The sequence below is a fragment of the Oryx dammah genome, unplaced genomic scaffold (assembly GCF_014754425.2).
Source record: "Oryx dammah isolate SB20612 unplaced genomic scaffold, SCBI_Odam_1.1 HiC_scaffold_3, whole genome shotgun sequence".
Classification (NCBI taxonomy): Eukaryota; Metazoa; Chordata; class Mammalia; order Artiodactyla; family Bovidae; genus Oryx; species Oryx dammah.
In genome coordinates, this window is record NW_024070187.1 from 29,150,489 (window position 1) to 29,161,559 (window position 11,071).

The 11,071-nt window shown below is 36.2% G+C and overlaps 1 protein-coding gene across 1 annotated transcript in view; it reads right to left on the reverse strand.

Annotated features, from left to right (window-relative positions):
* BMPR1B (bone morphogenetic protein receptor type 1B) overlaps window positions 1-8,651 on the reverse strand; it is a 229,985-nt gene extending 221,334 nt beyond the window's left edge. Inside the window, exon 1 of the mRNA XM_040237824.1 lies at window positions 8,554-8,651. The gene's annotated coding sequence lies outside the window, so the exon portion shown is untranslated. The remainder of the gene's footprint in view (window positions 1-8,553) is intronic.
* Window positions 8,652-11,071: the final 2,420 nt, after the last annotated feature.

Here is an 11,071-nt window from a genome sequence, read left to right on the forward strand (position 1 = left end):
TCTCTGTTAAAATGATTTATTTTTGCTTTATTATTATTTGGATTAGAAACAGATATTATTTTGCTACACATATATAACCCAGAGATGTTTAATCAAAATATTTTTCCACATCATCACACTAGATTCTTACCTTTATAGTAAAAGCAAGCACTATTTTTTTATATTCAAGGAAAATATTACTTGATTTTCTGCATAAAGGCTGGAAATAGAATGCTCAAATGCTGGAAAATCCAGTATTTTGGAAATAAAATTCAACTGAAGAGATTCTAGATCTACTGACACAAACTGCAAATCAACTTCTCATTAATTCCAGGCACTTATACAGAACAAGAGGTAAAGGAAAGCCTTTTCGCCAGTGAGCTAAATGGTGGCCACCCCTGTTTTCCCCAGTTGTATTATGAAATGTTCCAAACAGGGGCCCATGTCATTACTAGATCTGGTACCAGTTTCACAGCTCAGAGTCTGGCTTCATTTGTTAAGCACCAAGCTACCCTATCACTTGTACAGAGCTGAAAAGGTTGTTATGGTTCATAATGTAAAACTCACAAAAGTGCACAGCTGCTGTTCATATTCTCAAGGAAGTCTGTTATAATAATGATGTCACGGAAAAAGGCTGGAATCTATTTCATGCACCAGACAGCCATTCAATTTCTCCAGTCAATACAGGTATACAGGTTGCACCATAAACACTGTGGTAGCATTACAATAAGTCAAAAAGTTCAATACACACACACACACACAAAATCACTGAGGGCAGGTAATTAGGACCTATTTATAGTTCTGCCTTCAGAAGCTTCACTTACCACTGGGACTACCCAAAAAATACAAATGTCACCATCTAACTGCCTGACACCCTATTGTGAATCACAGTACTTTGTAAAAATTACAATATAAATCATTAGGCTCTTGATAGGCAGTATACAAGGTCATCTAAACAAACAATTTCTCTTTAGTTAGGACCTGTATCTACATAGGAAGTGTGATGAATTAAATCCTGGCCTTCAGAGAAATGCAAAGCGACAATGCATTATTAATGTTAAGAGCTAACCTATGACTTTAAAACCTGCTGTCACTTGTTATGGCACAGAATGTCACGCTTCAGACCGTGGCCGAGAGAAGACACCATGTCGAAGTGCACTCTGGTTCCCGTATTTCAGTGTTCCTATACAACAAGACATACAAACCATCTTCCAAAAGAGAATTTTTAAAGTAATTTTAGAGATACATGAATATAAAATAGTTTCTAATTTATACATTTGTAGCATTTTAACGATTTTCATGAAATTACAAATTAAAGAAAAATTCTAAACATCAAAAGTACAAAAGATAACTACTAAAATTATTTAAATGCTCTTGAGATAAAGACAGAGCAGATGCCAAACATTGAAAAAGGCCTAAATTCTAGTTTAGGCCAAATGTGCCACTAAGTGCTTGTTTAATCTTAATTCATTTAACAGCACTCAATTTCAATTTCCTTTACTTTAAAAATTAAAACCATGAGAAATGACAGTATATAAAGTTCCATTTTCCCACATTAGTATTTTTCAACTGACAGGCATCAGGTATTGGAGGACCAAGCCTCTAAATGATGACCGCTCAACCATACTTGTTCATGCAGGGCACTGTCCTACACACCGAATACGTTAATTCATTTAACATTTAAGCAAACCTATGTGTTACATGCTATTATTATTGCCCTCATTTAGAGAGATAAAGACAATAAATGAATTCATTTAATACTTAAACATATGTGTTAAGTACTATTAGTATTATCCTCATTTAAAGGTAAAGACAAGTAGGAAAGAAGAGTAAAAATTCACATCCGTGCCAGATGACTCTAGGACCAGCTCTTTTCATGACCATACTTGGTTGCTCAGTCACTAAGCCGTGTCCTGACTGCATTATACTGAGGTATTCTTTGGAATGAAGAGATTTGGCTGTTTTAATTTTCTAATAATAAGGAAAAATAAAAATTTAAGAGTGGAAGGTTTGCTGACTGAAGATACTGCAGTGCTTTAGATCACAGCAGCTCTACAATAGAGTACGTATGCAAAGAAAGCATTAGATAATCCCTAGAGTTCCCAATTAGTTTTATTTCATCCACAAAATGCAAACATATTCTCAATATTACAAATAAGACCATATCATCTGCATGGACACACTATCCTATGCCTGTAGCTCTTAGGTGAAAATTCTTAATACCTGCTTATATTTGGAGTTGTATTCTGAAGCTAGAATTCAGTCCAATAATGGTATGCCATAAAGTGACAGCAACAATTAAATTTGATATTAGCTATAAGATGACATTTAAACATGGTATTTGTTGCATATAACTACAGCTTGAAAATGGAATGTTTCAAACATGATTATTTATAGCTGAAGGCAAACCCTACTTATCAGCATGAAAACGGTTTTGTTTAATTTACTACCTATTGAGACTTGTTTATTTGGTTGGTTAACAATAAGCAAGCAAAGAATAGTTTAATCTCAGTAGCATGAAACATAAATATTCATAAATTCTAAAGCTTAATGTCTTGACAAGAGTGTGAGATAGTCAGTAAAAAAAATTTCCTACACGTTCCCAGTCATTTATGATCATTAATCAGTTAACTTTACAGATAGAAAAGACCTTACATTTTTTTTACTAAAGTGGTAAAATACAGTCTATTCCTCTATTTTAATAGGCCTCAATAGGTCTAAAATCTCTGAGAATTCAAACTCTTTCCTTGCATCTTCAGGCAGCTACGAAAATAAAATTATTTGATGCCATTTCAATTCTTTCCTGCCACAACATAAATACACATGCCGAAGTATGTAAGATTAAAAGAAAAATCCATTTATCAGCACCAGTGCTGCACAAAAACCAATCCTAGTCCTCCCACTTTTTCTCCTTCTGAAGCAACAATGACAGGCAGGCAGACCTCAAATTAGACTTGCTTGTCTGGCCTGTCCCTCGCCTGTACCTAAGCACTCTTCAATCAGAGAACTCCTTTCACAGTAAGTAGCCCCTATACAAGGTAAGTGTGGAAACAGCTTCTAAATCATTTGAAACATTTTGGGCACAGCTGGCAAAACACCTGTTGGAAGTAGATGAGTGATGTTTGAAATGCAAAACAATAGAAAGTAAAGGACTGTTCACACAACTTTCACTGCACACTTCAGACAACTTTAAATTTACTCAAGGACTTTGGTGAAAAAGCAACAAACTACAGTTAGGGTACCATTTTAATATTCTTCCTGAAAACAGAGATCAGCCCACTGAAACTAAGCTCCCCAAAATGAATTGTTTCTAGGTCAACAATCTCACAGACGTAAGTCCTATAAAATGCTACTTTTTCTTTTTTTTCCAATTTCTTTATATTGCCCATACCATCTGCTAACTCTCACTTTAATTTTTAACCTTTTTAAATGTCTAAATATATTTTACAGCTAAAAATGGAAAATATCTAGAAAGGAAATATTACCTTTAACTTTACTATTTTGAACTACTAAATGATTACTCAAAGTTTGTAACCAGCACTTTTTAGTTTTTTTTAAGCACCTGTACGAGAACCAGGATGCACATTTCACAACTAAAATGTGGACGATATATAAATAAAGAACCTAGTTGAATTTTGAAAGACTTTTCACCAAGACAAAAAATGGCTTCAATCATTAACATTTAAATATTCAAATGAAGTATCTGACTTTTTACCAATGAAAACTCATTTCTAACCAATCAATAAGCATTTATTGCATCCTTATAATGTAACTACTACCATGTACCTCAAAATTCAGATCAACTTTTCTGCATGGAGTTGGAAAAAACAGAAGCGGAGAAACCAGTTTTAAAAATCTGTGCTAAAATTCAGTCATTTGAGGATAAAAGCCTTGGAGAGGATTGTGAAAGTGAGAATAAATTTTAGGGGTTACCTCTGGAGACCAACAGAGGATACAGTAACAGAGCTTGGTAATACTTTCAATTCAAGATAAAGGAGAGGAACAAGTTTGGTGCAATTATAGTGGTCTTAGTGCATTACTAACAATATGGTAAAGAAATGCTGAAACGAATGATAATCTAAGCTGACTAGCAATCCAGCGGCCTCACAGTAAGTCAGCCTATAGATATTGTACAACTGAGTAAATACTATTTCTTCACAAGTTCAACAGCTGTGACAAAGACAAAAAAAAAAAAATCTTTAAGAACTTAAAACTCTGGCAAAACCACAGAAATTTTTATCACCAGGAATTATGACACGTTGAAAATATCATAAGCAATGTTGCAGAAGCCTGAATTTATAAGAAGTCAGGTGGAAAAATTAACCAGACCGAGTGTCCAATTGTATCTTGAACAATTCCTGCTTTGTTAGTTCATAAATGTTTGATTTTTACGTCACCATAATGATAACACCCTCATGCATTAGTATTGCTGGCTTAGTTCCTAGACACAAAAAAAAAGGGTGGGTAGTATTAATTTGTAATAGTATATAATTCAAAACAAACAACTCATGTTAAAGCAGTGACCACACCAACTAACTAGAATACTGTTGAAATTCACCAGGTCCTTTCAGGACTGCTGGATTCTTTCAACTGTGGCAAATGTGTCCTAAAATGGTTTTGGCTTTAAAATGTGTTAAACCAAAAAAAGATACTTTCCTAATTAATATCTGGAAAGTTATATCAAACTATGAAAATAAGGAAATATAACCACTAAATCTAAAAGCTGGAAAATATCAAATGAGATTTTTCACCTCATATATACCAAAGTGTGTTAGCAACAGGCCACCTGTACTGATGGTTTCCATCAAGAAATTAAGAGAAAATAAGAAAGCTGTGACTAGATAGCAAATGTTAGTTATCAGTTTGCCTTGGATATGACTGTAAGTCATAAAGCTTATGAAATTTACAAACTCGACAAAGTCAGGAAACTCATACTACATTAGTCCAGGAAAACCTTCCAAATGTGCAAGTACAATGGACCCTCAGGCTGACTTTCAAACCGATATTTAAATTTTCATGACAACCTAATAACATCACAGACCATCAGCCTATCCAGAATTATTACTTCTATGTTGAAGAGGTTAGTTATTACCCTGATTTTAACTCATAGTGTTGGTTATTTCCTAATTATGAGAACCATAAAAATTATTCTAGAGGAAAGGAGAAATGAGGGAAAAACTCAAGTTTGCAGTTATAGTTCTTTGTGACTCACATACACAACTCTCAGTCTATCACTTTAAGTATCTGGTCCCATCAACAATTTCCATAATCCTTTGCTGAAAGTTGGTGATACCCAATTTAGGATGTCAGAGTCCTAAGAAATTTTATTCATCAAATGGTAAAGGGAACATAGTGACTAAAAGTTGAGTTTATGGAATCAGGTCTGGAGTCCTGGGTAAAGCTTAAAAACTTCTTTGCCCTGCTTCCCTTCCACAGAGGGCTGAGGTAGAAAAGAAAGTTAAAGTGATAGTCACTTGGTGGGGACCAACTCTTTGCAACCCCATGGACCATAGCCCACCAGGCTCCTCTGTCCATGGAAATCTCCACACAAGAATACTGGAGTGGGTTGCATTCCCTTCTCCATGGGACCTTCCCAACCCAAGGATTGAACCTGGGTCTCCTGCATTGCAGGTGGATTAATTATCATCTGAGCCACCAGGCAAGCCCCATGCTTTACAAAGGGTTTGGCATATGGCAAATGTAGCTATTATTGTAGTTTGTATTTTGGTGCCTAAGAATCCACAGCATATTATCTCCCTATGTTTGAAAAGCTATCAATTCAACATACTCCAGTCCTAAATTCCGAAGACCAAATAGAAACTTTTAAAAACCTAAGTGATTTTGGACTGGAATGGATATAAGTATTTCTTCATGTTTATCCCACTGAGCTGGGCTGCGCTTAGTCACTCAGTTGTGTCCAACTCTTTGCAACCCTGTGGACTGTAGCCTGCCAGGCTCCTCTGTCCATGGGGATTCTCCAGGCGAGAATCCTGAAGTGGGTTGCCATGCCCTCCTCCAGGGGATCTTCCCAATCCAGGGATGGAAACCAGGTCTCCTGCATTGCAGGCATATTCTTTACCATCTGAGCTACCAGGAGGCCCTTATCCCACTAGATGACTACAACTGAAAATTCTGATCATCATCTACAAAAGGCACGTAAGAAGACTATGAAAAGTACAGCGGACCCAAAGGGGAAGAATATGGCTTTGAGTTTCCTAAATTTCTTTCTGACTCACATATCCTAGACTAAGGCAGCATTATCTTCAATGCACTCAGGGAACCAATATACGAGTGAGAAGTGTATAGTCACAGATTGTGGCTACAGATTTCAGCCTTTACGGGCCTACTTAACCTACTTAATTATAATTAGTTGCTCAGTCTGTGAACCTTCTGCACATTCCCACTGCACATTATCTCTTTTCTGACTGCCCCAAAAGATGGTGAGATGGTTTCTCTTCCATCAAACAGTCATGCCTGACTCAATTTAAACACCTGAAAACTAATGAATTTGGCTTACTTTTGTTCTCAGGTTTTCATTTTCCCCATACAAGTGGAGTGTGTTCTAGCCCTAACCTCTTTGATCCCAGGAAATACTGTTCACAATATCGTTTAGAACCCAACCAAAGGGAGGTTTTACATTATTGTCATTATGAGATAATTCTGTCAGTTATTCCATTTCCTACCTGGGCATCTGGATTTAGGACTTCATTCAGCGCAGATTTTGCTTCATATGGATTAATCTCTTTCTAACGCTTACAAAGCAACCAACTCAACTTTCATTTCTTGTTCTAATTTCCCCTATTTTATTTTTGGTCCTTTACAAAATAAAAATACTAAACATTTGCCTTTATAGTAAATGTACACAAACTATCTAAGACTTACTAAAAATAAGCTAGACAAAACATGCATAGGACTCAATCAAATAACTTTGCTCATGCCTCAGACCATGTTCCAATCTCAACTCCCTTACTATCCCATGATTTATCTAGTCCAAGAAGCTTAACTCATAACTTAAATTTTATCTTTGCCCTTCCTCCAAACCACCATGTGTATCATCCATGTATGTATATGCTATACTTTTAAAATAAAAATAATTCATTTGTATACTATGCTTTAGCTTGTTTTTCCTAATTATTTCATGTGTTTAAGTCTTGTCCACCAAACAAAATCACAAGCTTACTGAAAACAGGAACTAAACAATCATATTATTAAAATTTTTCCTTCACTATAAATAGCATGGTGCTATGACACAAAGCAGTTACCAATTTATTCATTCAGTGCTTGACAAGTGAATCACTGCTAGTTAATGTGTTGAGGACTGAGGATAAAGAGGAAAACAGAAGGCAGTATCTGTCCATAAAAGGTACACTAAATACTGTAAGAGAGCCATGAAAAGTTTTATATTGAGATTTAAATCAGAGATAGTCACAGCATTATGGGACAACACTTGGGAAGTTCCTAACTCTGCCAGGGAAAGAATCATAGACAAATCTTTCCTTTAAATAGGATCATGAAGATAAGTAAAAATGTGCCAAGCAAATAAGGAGTGCGAATGACGTTCCACTAAGAGGAAACGGCACGTGCAAAGGAACAGAATCGTGAATGAATGAGCAAGCAGATAAACTGATGAACCATAGGCTTTAAGTATAGAATTGGAAAAAGTAGTGCCAAGTGATGAGGACATATAAGGATCTGAGGAAGTTAAAGGGCCCTATATGTTACAGGATGTAATCCTGGAAGCATTAGAGGTCATGAAGAGAGAACGGTCAGTATTCCTTCTGATGAAATGGCAGAGAGTTTGGAAAGGGATAAAGTAGATGGATCTGAGAAGCTATTTTAAAATATAACTGAGAAACAATGAGTATTTGAAATAAGGGATGCAGCAAATGGGATGACAATAAATGAAAGTAATATAATGTAATATGAATTATCATGAAACGATAACTGTATGAGAGGAGGGGAAGCCAAGAAAAGGTTCTGTGCAGCATTGACATTTAACATGAATCTTTACTGAAAGTCGAATCCTTTCTCAGTTTGTGAATAAATATTTCTTCTATCTTGAAAACTTAAGTTTTCAGTGTATAAACAAGAAGAAACAGGTCAAGATTAGCATTGTAAAGCTTAAACTGGAAACCATGTTTATCTATCTACTGATCTTGGAATGTCTTTCAAACACTAAGTCTTCAGAGATAACAGAATTCCATCTCCCCCACCGACCCCCCCAACCTGTCAAAGTGAAGGCATAGCAAACATACCTGTTCATCAGGTTTTCTTTTGAAATGGGTACAAATATAAGCAAGGCAGTAAATAGAGTCTATGTCGCTTTTTCTGTCCGGCCTCTACACAACTTGACTTCTTGCCTTCACTAGCCCCTCCCTTTGCCCCCTACCCCAGATTTCAGATTACTGCTTTAACACCTTAACTAACCTTTATGTGACCTGGTTAGACATATGGCGAACTGCCTGTGCATAATCTGCCACACAAAGTCATCGTAAGGCTTTTTCCTTAAGTTCAATGATTTAGTTACTAGGAAATGAACTATTGTGGCAAATCTGACTTGCTTTAGATACCAACCAGATAAACAGGCTGCTGATAACCAAAGCATAGAACGTCCTTGATGATTTACGCACAATACATCCACTTCAGGTACATTCACACTCTTGACCACGCTGAAACCTAGTAAATAAGTAAATAATTCAATGTGATGTTCACACTACATGTCAACAACAATACCAACAAAAACATGCATGTAAAACGTAAAACTTTCACTCTACTACTGGAGGCAACATAACTTTAGAAAGGTAAAGCACTTTCCTCTCAAATCATAGGCCAGTATCTATATTGTTCATCCTCATACCCTGTGAGTATCTACTCTATCCATGTGCTATGCCTACACTGAAAAGTATATGAAATCTTGCATCTTCCTGGTAAAGTGACTGCCAGTAACTGAAAGAGAATAGCATCTACCCAGAAGCTACCACCTCATGGTTAAGTTCTCAGCTCTAGTACCGCCTCCCTGAGAGCTATTTTAATACTCTAGCTAAAATAGCACCTCACACATATTCCAGTCATGGCTCTATCTTTTCAGCTTGTTTTGCTGTGTACATAACAAATAGCCTTGTTGTGAGTTACATTGTTACTCTTAGTATTTACTTTGTGTGTGACTACTGCTACTGGACTGGAAGCCTCAGCAGAGCCAGAAGCATCAGTCTTGTTCACTGCTTTAGCAGCAGTGTCTAGAATAGTGTCTGCCCCTTGTTCAACAAACATTTGGTGGCCTGATGAGTCCTTCCGAATCCACAAACCACCAAAATATTAAAACCCTGCTCTAAATAAAATCCTAACAGAAAAGGGCTTACTTGGTACCTCTGTGAGTTCACAAGACCCAGAGAGATGCATAACCAGACATTTTTGCTGTTTAGTCACTAAGTCATATCTGACTTTATGTGACCTCATGGACTGGGGTCACATGAGCCCATGCCAGGCTCCTCTGTCCATGCAATCTCCCAGGCAAGAATACTAGAGTAGGTTACCATTTCCTACTCCAGGGGATCTTCCCAACCCAGGGATCGAACCCATATCTCCATCGTTGTAGGCAGATTCTTTTACCATGAGCCACCTGAGGAGACACTGACAGACACTGACACTAATATAAACAGATTATTTTTCATTTCAGCTTCTATCCAGTGTGGACAATAAGAATTCAGGGGCAATCAAGTGTTACCTGCCCTTTAAATAATAAATAGTCAAATTATCTCTAAGATGAAGAAGGGAGAAAAGGAATATAAGGGAAAATAAAAGTAATCTTCTCACTGATAGAAGCATAAATAGCACAGTCAGGAATTAAAATACAAACACTTTTTAAAAACGTTATTCAAGCTTCAAGTTCCTTTTTTGTTTCTAAGAATGACTGTGGTTCTTATCTGAGCACACTACACTGCAATAGATAAAACAGAAAACGTGGTCTATATAATTTGCTCCTCTGGAGGTCAGCAGCATGTTTGGATCGAGTAATGTGAGGGCTCTGCTTAATACCATTATAAAATATAAAAGAAGAAAACTGAGATAAGGTACACAGAATCTTGCAATATCTTACTTCCAAAATGTAATGGAAGAAAGCTCCATTTTCAAAATCTGTTTTCTAAAAGAAGCCAGTATTAATTGCATGTTGATATATAAAGCACACAAAAGTTGCATTTTTCTCTACTTTGGATCCCAAACTCTTAGTTCTGGAAGTGTAGCCCATTGTACATAATTCCCAGGTCAGAGGTGCAGTAGACAAATTAATTAGTCTATTAAGTCTCAGTCGTATCCTGGCACTGTTTAGGTTAGCACCTTTAGCAACAAGTTTCTAATGCTTAACTATGCTGCCATTTGTTCCTGAGAGAAATTAGGAATGAAGGGGGAAAAAAAAAACATAGCTGGGAAAAGTTCCCGCTGACCTAAAGGCAGAAACATGTATGTGAGTCAGGGGTAGACTGATGTATTCATAAAAAGGAGAAAAACTCCAGTTGATTAGCTCTTGCTATTTTAAGTGATTAGGAGAAAAATAAATAGCTCCATATCGAAGTGAAATTTAAATAGCACTTAACACTCTACAAAATCAACCTAAAAAAGATGATAATTTGCTATGACTTAGCACTAAAGAGAAACCAATGATTTCATATGACAAATCTCTGAAGCATTTCATGGGAAGATTAAATACTTGACTAAATATTTGCGGATGCTACAAATGACAGAAATGAACCAAATCGTATATTTGAAAAAAATAGACGTGAGTCACAAAACACACACATGGGAAGAGGGAGAGGACAGGAGGGAGAGAGAAAGTTATCAGTTATCTTTCATCTTACAGCCATTAGCTACTGCAAGGTGTATCTAAAAGAAAAAAAAATGTCAAACATAGTTCAAACTTCAGTAATAAAAGCAAAATTTGTTGATTATCATAGAGCACAATAGAATACCTTTACACTGTGTAGGAATTTTCTTTTCTCTTAAAATTTTCCTCTTTTATTCAATGGGATTATGGTACAGTAGAACGTTTTCACAGCATCAATGATCCAGATGTGTGTAAGCTATAAGGCTCTAAACG